Consider the following 11,503-nt stretch of genomic DNA (forward strand, 5'->3'; position numbering starts at 1 on the left):
CAGTATAATTTATCCTAAAGAAATAACAATAAAAATAGTTCCTTGACTGGACCCAATTTTATTATTATTATTATTATTATTATTATTATTATTATTATTATTATCTTTTTTGTGCTTCTGCATTCCAACTTTCTCAGCAGCATCATGCATGCCCACCCCTTTAACCCCATTTGCACTTCTTTCATTTTGGAAAATTCTCTAGCGTGTTATGCACAGTACATATAACTCTATCATAAAATTGTTAAAAGACTTCAACTAATATATTGAATTATATAAAATGACTAAATTATTTTCTATATGCATGTTTTTATTATTTTTTTATTTTTTACATTAAATATTACAATAAATAAATAAATAAATAATCTTGTTTACATTTTTGGTTATATGCCCAAAATTTTCAATTCTGATGTTGCCGATAGCCTCTAATTTACTAAGGAAAATTGCTTTCAATTATTGGGTAACTTTCTAAAGAAAACTATAGAAGGTTGTAAAAACATCCAAATACTAAAACTTAAGTTTTGAAATTTCCAAATAGATCATTGGTTAAAGCCTGATAAGACTGTAACCTAATGGTTTAAATAAGAAGAAGAAAAGCAAAGGACATAGAACAATTGTCACCTAATGGTTTAAATAAGAAGAAGAAAAGCAAAGGACATAGAACAATTGTCAATAGACGTTAGCGTCAATCACTTCTTTCCCTCTTATATTATTTCATTGACTTTATTTTCTTTCTTGGAGGTATAAGATGGATTGTTCCAATCTTAATAAAGTTTGGTGGTCAAGATCAACTACCCGGCTGGGACCAGTAATGTTTTGGCTCTACATGTGCATTGACTCAACCACCACTGCTATCATGCCCTCGTCACAACTACCATCAATACTATTACTATCACCACCATCATACTATCATTACCATCACTACCACCACCATTACAATTTAAAAATTAAAATATATAATTCAAAAATAATAATTTTTAAATCTGATCTTATAAATATCAAATAATTTATTTTTATTTTAGTACTTAATTTTTTTTCAAACCGTTTTTCAACTTAAAAAATTCAAAATTCAATTTTCAATTCTTAATTTTCAGTCTTCAGTTTTCAGTTTTCAGCTTTATCAAATACTACCTTAGTGGACATAATTTGGGGATGGGAGTATACTCCTTTTAAGTCTCAGGTTCAATACTCACTAGCTGCAATAAACTTTTCGGAACCAATTCATACAGGGTGTTTGCTCAAGTTTTAAATGGAACCTCCGCAAATGAGTAGTGAGATTGGTCTTCAGAATTAGTCAAGGTGCACGTAAGTTGGCTCAGATGCCAAGTTATATATATGTATATATAAAAGAATTAATTACATTTTTTACCCCTGTAATTTGACCCAAATTTTATTTTAATCCCTAGATTCAATTTGATCCAAACATTTGAAGTCTAATTTCAATTTAGTCCATCCATTTAAATGGAGGTTAAAATTAATTATTTTGGTACACATGTTAATTTTCTAAGGTTTCAATTTGGTTTTTCTATCTATATTGAAAATTAAAATTAACAATTTTGGGACAGTTATCAATTTTCTAAGGTGTACATATAGAAAAAAAATTAACAAAAATTTGGACAGAATGACAAAATTAAAATTATACTTAAAGTTTAGAGGCTAAATTATTCAAATTGAAACTGTAGAGATAAAGTGAAATTTGAATCAAACTACAAAAATGAAAAATGTAATTAACCTCACCCCCACCTCCCCCTAAAAAAAAAAAAAAAAGTGCATTCACTCACTTTTTTTCCTTTCCTTTTTTTTTTTTTTTTTTGGATTAGTTATTAGATTAACACATTGGAGGAGTTAAAACTCACATCTATACACCTTACAAAAAAAATCTTGCCCTTCCATTCCCCATGACCATCCCCTTAAAAGAGACTTAGTGGCCAAAAGGTTAGCCAAAGTGCATTCACTCACTTCTAGCATGTAAAAACTATAAATCAACAGTTTAAAATTGTTGAAGACTAGTTGGGTTGGTGTTTTTTTAATTTTATTTTTTTATCAACAAAAAAATTTGTTGATATAATTCAGCAATATAAGAGATACAAAGAATGACATCAAAAAAACAATCAAGGAGCGTAAAAATAGCATCAAAGCAAACAACAAGTTTACCCAATCATTTGTAAGCACTAGGAGTGCTTGTGGTTCCGTTGCCGTCTAAGAATTTCTAATCCATCATCCGTTCAAAACTAGACGGACTAGAGAAAATCAATCTGCAACCGTTCGCCGGATTGGCGGATGCTGATTGAACGGGTTGGAGGATGGATGCATATCGATTTGGCGGTTTACATTTTAAAGATTTTTAATATAATAAAATCTGTTGACATAATTTTTTTTTTTTTTTTTTTAGATAACAATCAAATCTATCTATTAATAATGACTACAAACATGGATAATAATTCAACAAACCTCTATCTTAACAATTACTGCAAACTAGTGGTTTTTGCGATTCGGTTTGCGGCTTGAGAACCTCCAATACGCCATCTATCTAAAACTAGGCGGCTTGAAAAAAATCAATCTGTATCCGTCCGTTTGTTATCACGAATCCGTCCAAAATGCAACGAATTCCAAAATGCAATGGATTAGTCCGGTTCGGTTGGTTTGGATGAATCAATATATTTGATAAGCACCCCTAGTAAGCACACACCAAAACAGATAGTTAGAGAGGTTCCAACAGTGAAGAACGAAAAGAAACAGTGAAACTCAAACAACCCCCTACCCCCATCCTTTCAACAACACCCTTTGGTGTACCAATCTAAGCATCATCTCAACACAATCATCAAAGCTAGTGCAACACCCAATCTCAAATACAAGCCTTAATGTTGTAAAAATTGAAACTAAAATCATTCACTGAGAACTCCTTGAATAGCTGTTTGGAATTCACCCAAGAAGCAACATATAAAATTATTCTTTCTGTACCTAATCAAATATTAAAATATTATTTAATATTGAAAATTATCTTATTAAAAACTATACGAGGCTAGTTTTAATTTGAACATGCTGCTACTAATAAGTCTGTAATTATTTGAATACTATTCAGTGTTGGTAACTTCATAAGCTTTTGTTTGCACCTTAAGAGAGAGCAAACACAGGTGGTGATGTATGATGATTGCGGACGTGTCAGGACTTGTTAACCTAGTTTAAGGTGTGGGTTTCTTACTTCTAAGTTAGGAATTCAAACTATGTGTGGTCAATAGGATGAGCCATGAGTTTGGTTCTCGCCTCAATAAAGAGGACTTTACTAATTTTGCTATATGTGAAAAATGAACAAAACTCAAATATTCACCCAAAAAACAAAGACTCAATGGATAAGTGCTAAGATGATAAATTGAACTTGCATTGATTGAGAATGAAGTACTGACAGGGAGATTCATAGCATGCTGTAAGCCGAGCTAGTTTGGGCCGTAGTTGAGGCTTGTGCTCGCAAGAAAAAAACCCACATGATCGAGCAAGGTTTGAGCACAGTCAGGCACGTAGCATGTGTTGGAGCAGGATATCATCCTGGTCTTGTGAAGTATGTTTGAGGTACTAGCACGGCTCGGAGATGTGTGCCCTGTGAGTCGGACGGAGTTCGTCCTCGGAAGACCAAATGCGACCGAACAAGATCTTGGTCGTGACCGTGGAGCTCAGTTGAGCCAATACTCAGGCCTGACCGACAAGGCCAAATCGGTAGCGCGGTCCCAAGGGAAGGGCATGGCGCCGCGGTGAGCATAGCTTGGTTGGAAGAGGTATGCAGCGTACTGGAGGCAGGAAGAAGATTACGTCGTCCGTACGCGTCAATACCATTTGGCGGTTTCGTTATTTGGTGTTTAGCTATATTAGCACTGACACGTGGGAGAACATGAGAGGTGACCCGGTCCACGCGTCCAGAGGGGAATGGACACAGAGGTGCTCACAAAAACTATATGAACGGTGTTGCGCCTCCATACACAGGTCTGGAAAAATCTTATGATCAGAGCTCACCTACTACTTTGTCTCCTCTCTCTCTTCTTCTCTTCCTCCCTAAGTGTGATAACTTGATCGTCGAAGGGGTTTTCCGACAGTACACCTGCCGGGTAGCTCACTGTCGTTGTGTTCTCAGGTTATTCGGAGCGAAGCGAAGCTTGGACAACAACGGATATTTGCTCCCTATACAAGTACAATTAAAGCAAAATGAAAAAACATGGGTAAATTATTCCATTAGGTCAAATAGTTTAAACAAAGTGTCATTTACGTCCCAATAGTTTGAATTTAAATAATTTGGTCACTATACTTTCAATTTTGTTGTAATGTGATCCCTCTGTCACTTACCGTTCGAATTTGGAATGAAAAAAGGCCAAGTACAAAGCAAGAGGAACCAAAATGAAATTCAAAACAAATAATAGGGATCACCAATTGTTTTGAATTCTACTTTGGTCCTTCTAATTTTGCATGTGATTTTTTTTTCGGTTTAAAATGTTAACACATGACGTAGAAACTATGAGGGTGTTTGGCAAAGGATTTTTTTTAGCTTTTTGGAGTAAAATCCACAAAAAGACAAAACATGCTAAAATAGTTATTAAGTGAAAAAGTCACATCAAACCTATAATCTTTTCATTTTTTCTCTTATAAACATCACATCCAACTATAAAAAAATCAATCATATTCCCAAACATAAATATTTTAACCTGCTAAAATAGCCAAAAACAAAAATAGTCTATTAAAATAGCCAACTTTCCAAAAATAGCCACTTGCAACAAAATTGAAAGTGTAGAAACCAAATCATTCAAATTGAAACTATGTAGAACCAAAATAAAATTTTGCTCAAACTAAAGGAGCTAGTGGTACAATTTACCCAAAAGAAAAAAAAAAACACTTAAAAAAATTGCTAATCGCTAAAATTGAAGAATCAAACTAGAACAATTTGCTAGAAATTGCTAAAAATATATTGAAAGTAGAGTGTGCAAGAACTAATCTTAAGTTGTTTTCGTACAGGACCTTTCAAATGCTGGCCATGAAATCTTTATAGTGAAAACGTGCTAGAAACTGCCTCCTACTTGTCCTCCAACTATCAGGATGTGGCTGCTTCGGATACCAAGGGTGCCATGATTCCTTGTTTTTTTTTTTTTTTTTGAACTTCTGCCATGATTCCATGTTTCGAATCCAAGTTTTGCAACTACATTCCCATTAACGGCTAGATATGGAGATTTGCTTATCAAATGCTTGTCATGTGGTCCATGCATTCCTTTTTATTTTGGGACCTTACCGGTAAGTTCTATACGTAGTTTAAAATTTATTTAGTCTCAAAACAAAATATTTATACCAATTAGTTCTACATATTTTTAATTGTTATAAAAATATTCTTTTTTAAAAAAAAAATTTAAAGATGCTGCTACATCTCAACACTACCGACCTTTCCTCAGGTAGTCACGAGAAACTCGCCAAAATGTTCAACATCATTGGGAAGTCGTCAGGGTATCGACGGAAGTCCGCTGGAGTATGGTCAGAGTGTTTTGAACGTCACTAGAAGTCGACAGAATGTCCAAAACGTTTGTTGGACGTCAAGAACATCGTCAGAGACTCACAAGAATGCTCAGAATATTGCCTCCAAAAAATGAAGAAATTAGAGTGAAAAAAATATAGGAAAAATTGAAAAGAAAAAAAAAAACATATGTTATTTTTAAATCTTTGTAAAATTTAAGCAAATAATCTCTAATATTGATCAAATTGAAAAATTATTACATTTTCAGAGTATGTTTTTATTAACCATTTATCCTTATTAATCAAACTTGAAAACATGTTATAAAATTGTAAAATTTTACAATTCTAAAGAATGTTATAAAACTGTAAAATTTTATAGTTCTAAAGCATGTTATGAAATTGTAAAATTTTACAATTTTAAAGCATGATTCATTTCAGCACCAAAAAAACTGAAACTGTAAATTTTTATAGTTTTCACCGCCTATAATTAAAACTTGAAAACAACTTGTTCAAAATTTGAAAATTTTCTCCATTAAAACAGGAAAAGAGAAGTGTGTAACTGAGAAAATATAAAAAAATTTAAAGGTCAAAAAAGGAAAACAGATATAGAGAGAGAGTTGTACTTCAGTAACTATTTTTGATTTAGATCTAGCTTGATCTGATATAGATCTGAGTAGATCTACCTCAAATTTGAGTAGATATACTCATCTTCTTCGTCAGAAACTCATCTCCTTTATTGTCAATGACGGTGAACCAAGGAGTCAGTAGTTGTCGGTGAACCTCAATCGATGGTGGTCGCCGGTGACTATATATCAGAAAGAGAAAAAGAACAAGATATGCGTGATTGTTGATCACCAAAAATTAGAAAAAGAAAGAGACAGAGAAGAACGAAAGCGCAGAGAAAGAGAAGATGAAAAATGCAAACAGGACTTTTAAGTATAACCAAAAAGTTTTAGGATAAAAAATAGAATACACAACTTTCAAATAGGACTCACGTGTAATTTTTCTTTTTATTTTTCAAATATGTTTAAACTTGGCAAATAATTGTGATCATGATATAACTCTGAGTTTTTGTGTGATGTGGGGCTCAATCACCCCTTATTTTCTAGGAACGTGTAACACTCCAAATTTCTAGCCCAAATGATAATACAACAATCATGGCTCTTTCAAAGAAAAACCAAATATAAATCTTCAATCTTACATTACATGATACAATAGTTCTTCATGCAACAATACATTAATCCAACAACGAGTAAAGAAACAAATCAATACCCCCAAGGGTTTACAAGTTTCCAAGCCTTGAGCCTGGTTACACAAAACGGTTATTCAAACCCACACACATACAGCACTTGGCTTACACACAGAGTCACAGCAAAATGAAAGTCTTGTCACGCCCTCAAAATAATACATAAAACCCATCGTTTAGACATGCAGTGATATAAGAAAAATTAACACCTTTCTATTCATCAGAGTAGTTCTTACAACAGTATTACGTGTTAACAACAAAAGCAAATGCCCTACAGGTTTACAGCTTTCCAAGTCAACACTTGGTTACAAAAAGTAAGAGTGCTAACTCAAATACATATTAAGCCATTGGCTTGAATTTACATGTAATACACCAAAAGAAAGCAAAACAACAAAAAAGGTCTATCTGTCTCTAGCCTCCCATGCTATGTCCTTGGAGGTGGCATGCTACCTGTACCTGAAAATGATGTCCCATATAGAGTGAGCCAACGCCCAGTAGAGATATACTAAACACAATATGAGCAGTAACTAAGACATTAGCAATTGATAAATGTTTGACTCACATAAACCAATTCATAAACCATTTCCATTACATGACAACTGTGCCCATGTTTCATTTCATTTTCCATTTTTTATCAAACTCTCAATTCACAACTATGACTCAGAACCTAGCCAAACAATTTAAATGAGGTAGTAACTCATATTAAATATTTCTCACTTCATAATAGATAAGCATACTAGTTGTATCAACACATCAATAGATAAGCATATGAGCTGTATCAACACTTCAACAGATAAGCATATGAGCTGTATCAACACTTCAACAGATAAGCATATGAGCTGTATCAACGCTTCAACAGATAAGCATATGAGCTGTATCTACGGAGTCCATCCCTTATCTCCTCCCAAACACTATCCGGTTTAGAGGTCCATCCCCTATCTTCCCCTAAACCGTGGAGTACATCCCCCGTCTCCTCCCACACAACGCAATGTATATAAACATAGATTATATACACATTCAATCAATACATAAAGTTAATGTATTATTTCAACCGTCATATTCTATGACACTATAGCGACCCCGGTCTTTTCCCATTTAATTATTGTATCCGAACTGTCCCGTAGATTCTGTCATTGTATAATGGTTGTTGTTGTTATTCCTTATTTTCTCTTTTGGAATTATAGGATGTGTTGGGCAGGTTTGTTTCAGGTTGGTTGGGTTTAGAAACCAAGAGTTGCTGTCCAGGTTTTTGGTTCTTCGCTCGAGCGAGGAGTTGTTCGCTCGAGCGAGAGGTAGTGTTTGATTTGGACCTGTAGCTATGCATTCTTGGCTCGAGCGAGATTTTCTTCGCTCGAGCGAGTTAGTTCATCCTTCGCTCGAGCTATAGTTCCTTCGCTCAAGCGTGTGTCTGGGTTCAGACCTGAGGGTTTGAGTTCTTCGCTCGACCGAGTTTTCTTTCGCTCGAGCGAGCATTTGAGTTGTTGGCTCGAGCAAGGCTTCCTTGGCTCGAGCGTAGTTTCTCTGTGTCTGGTCGCTCGAGCGACCAAGTCTTCGCTCGAGCGAGCTTGTCCAGTTTATATACACAGCAGCGGGATTTGATCAGTCTTTTTCATCTCATTTTGATTCCAAACCCTAGGTCCGACTTCTCTTTCTCTCTACTCACCTTCTCTCTTAGATTTGATCCATTTAGGGAGTGTTTCTACCCTAGATCCCTCATTAAAAAGATAGAGTGAGTTGAGGGCTTCCATTTAATCTGAATAGTTGGCGATTTGGAGCACTTTGGCATTTGGGGTATCATTTCTGTCTTCTCCTTTTGGGTTGTTTTCTTCAAGGTAGGGATTTCTTACTCCATTTTATAGGTTTTGCTCTAAGTTTTGGTGTTTTGATGTGTTGGGTTACTTGGGTAATTTTTGGGAAAACTCTGGTTGTAATATTAAAAGTAATTTGTATAATTAATTTAAGGGAATTGGGGAATATGGCTAAATTCATTGTAATGGAGAAATTATTGAGTAAATGGTGTAGTTGGTTAGTTTAATCACTCACCTATGAAAATGTTGGAATTATGTTAGTTGATACATTTATTTCCTGTTTAGAAATAACTGTTTTGGGCTATCGGTGGAGGATAGTCGTGATTGTTGTAGACATTGCATGTGGATTAGGAATAACTGAAACTAATCACATTGGTTAAGTCATTAACTTTGACTATTGCATTGATACAGAAAATACGTGTATTGATTGAGCATTGCATTTGCATACATTGTTTTGTGTGGGAGGAGATAGGGGATGTACTCCACGGTTTAGGGGAAGATAGGGGATGGACCTCTAAACCGGATTTTGTTTGGGAGGAGATAGGGGATGGACTCCATTAGCATCACTTTTATGTGTGCTTATTATATTGAAGTGTTTTTATTGATACAGCACTAAAATGTGTATCAATCTGGAAGTATGAAGTGTTGTGAATTGAGCTTGAGTCTCATTTGTTTGTTGATATTGGAAGGATGTGAATATGGTATATGTAATTCACTGTTGTAGGTTGGCCAGGTTCTGAGCCATGTTGATAAAATTGGAGAGTAAATTGTATCTTAGACAATAGTGTCATGAGACTGTAAAATGAAGTGGTTGATTATCTTGGTTAACCATCTGTCAAATACTATTGCTTTATTCATTGCTTATATGTGGTTTAGTATATTTCTACTGGGCTGTGGCTCACCCTTTATGGGAACATCATTTTCAGGTTCAGGTGATAAGCAACCTCCCAGGACTTAGTTTGGAAGGATGCGGATTTTGAAGACTTGTCTTTAGTTATTTATTTTAAGTAAGATTACATGTAAACATTCAAGCCAAGGGCTTAACTTGTAAATGGGTTAATACTCATTCTTTTGTGTCCAAGTGTTAGCTTGGAAAGATGTAAGCCCTTAGGGCATTTATTTTGATGTTCCATGTAATGACTTTTAATAAAAGTACTCTGATGAATAATTCAAAAGATTCGTTTTCTTTTAATATTGCATGTTAATGTTATGTACATTATGGGTTGAATTTGAGGGCGTTACAACTTGGTATCAGAGCGTACCGGGTTTGAATACTTTGGGTACGTGGGAAGTGATTAGTATCACATTGGGTTCGTCTCGTTTGATAGAGACTTAGTGTAATGTTATATGCTTATGTGATAACATGTTTATGTGATTATGTGGGTATGGAATGTAGTTTCTAGGATGTTGATTGGACCCTTGAGTTTCTTGTAGTCTTGTTGGAAAGGCACTTGATCACTGCTGCTTCCAACCGGAACTATAGTAACGCATTGGGACTATCATTATCCGGGAATGAAATTCGTAGGTGCTTATGTGATTATGTGCTTACGTGGAATGAATTATTGTTGTCCAATGCATTAGGACGTGAGTGTTTAGTTTCGGCACATTTATTAATGTGCTAATGTCTTTGTTTCCTTTATTAGGATGTCAGGACGAGGACGAGGACGCGGTAGGCGTGGTAGGCCGGGTAGGCAGGAGGTGCCTGTGCCAGAGGAGATTCCGGCAGTTCAGGAGGGAGTTGGCCAGGCCAATGTGGCTGAGCCAGTAGGCCAGCAGGCTATGGGCGCTCTAGCCCGAGAGATAGCAGGGGCATTCAGGGAGTCAGTAGGCATTCTCAGAGCTGAGAATCAAGCTCAGGTTGTTGCTGCAGATGCAGGACCTTCCTTTCTGAAGAGGGAGTTCTTCCGGTCTAATCCGGATGAATTTGTGGGTGATCCTAAAGAGCCGCTTAAGGCAGATGAGTGGCTCGAACAGACAACGAAGACGTTTGAGATGCTTGGCATCGAAGACGAGGGGTTGAAAGTGACCTTGGCATCTTTTCAGTTGAAGGGAGATGCGGGTCAGTGGTGGAAGTTCACTAAGGGTCGTATAGGAGCTACATGGGAGGCTTTTGTGAATGCATTCCAGGAGAAGTTTTTATCTCCGGCAGTCAGGGAGAAGCTGCGAGACCAGTTTTGTCAGCTTAAGCAGGCGAGTTCTTCAGTGGCCGAATTTGAGGCTGCATTTACTAGTTTGTCCAGGTTTGCACCTGAGTTGGTGGCGTCTGAGGAACGCCGTTGTATTGAGTTTGAGAAGAAGTTGAGGCGTGGCCTCAAGCTGAGAGTTGGGGGAACTATGATTCGAGATTATGGGCGTATGGTTGATGCTGCAGCCCATATGGAGATCATGATGCAGGAGGAGGAGGAAGGGCAGAAGGGCTCCAAGAGGAGTCAGGATGGTCAGAGTGATGGTAGGAGACAGAAGGGTTTTAATCCCCAGCAGTCTCAGGGTAGCTATTCTAGATCGACTTTTCCTGTACCGAGTGCTAGTTCGGGGAAAGGCAGTCAGGGAGACATTACCTGCTTTAAGTGTGGCCAGCTAGGCCACAAGTCTCCAGTTTGTCCTCAGAGGGGAGGAGTTCAGAGAGCAGCATCATCTTCGGCTCGATCTCAGAGCCAGAGTCAGGGTAGAGGTCAGCCACTCTCGTGTTATCAGTGTGGTCAGCCAGGGCATATGAAGAGGTATTGCCCGCAGTTGGGTGGCACATCTGGTGCATCCGGTATGAGGCCGATTCAGGGTCAGCAGCCAGCTCCGTCAGGTCAGGCCTCGAGGGCCAATCAGGGGGCTTCATCGTCCCAGTCAGTACAGCAATCTTATGCTCCTAGGGTTGAGCAGGTTGATCAGAGGTCGTCTGGGCGAGTGTATGCTGTTACCGCACAGGATCTTGTGCCAGCACCATCAGTTGTGAGAGGTACCTTCTTGTTTTGCAACT

Source organism: Camellia sinensis, chromosome 5 (genome assembly GCF_055761805.1).
Source record: "Camellia sinensis isolate YWXY chromosome 5, ASM5576180v1, whole genome shotgun sequence".
Lineage (NCBI taxonomy): Eukaryota > Viridiplantae > Streptophyta > Magnoliopsida > Ericales > Theaceae > Camellia > Camellia sinensis.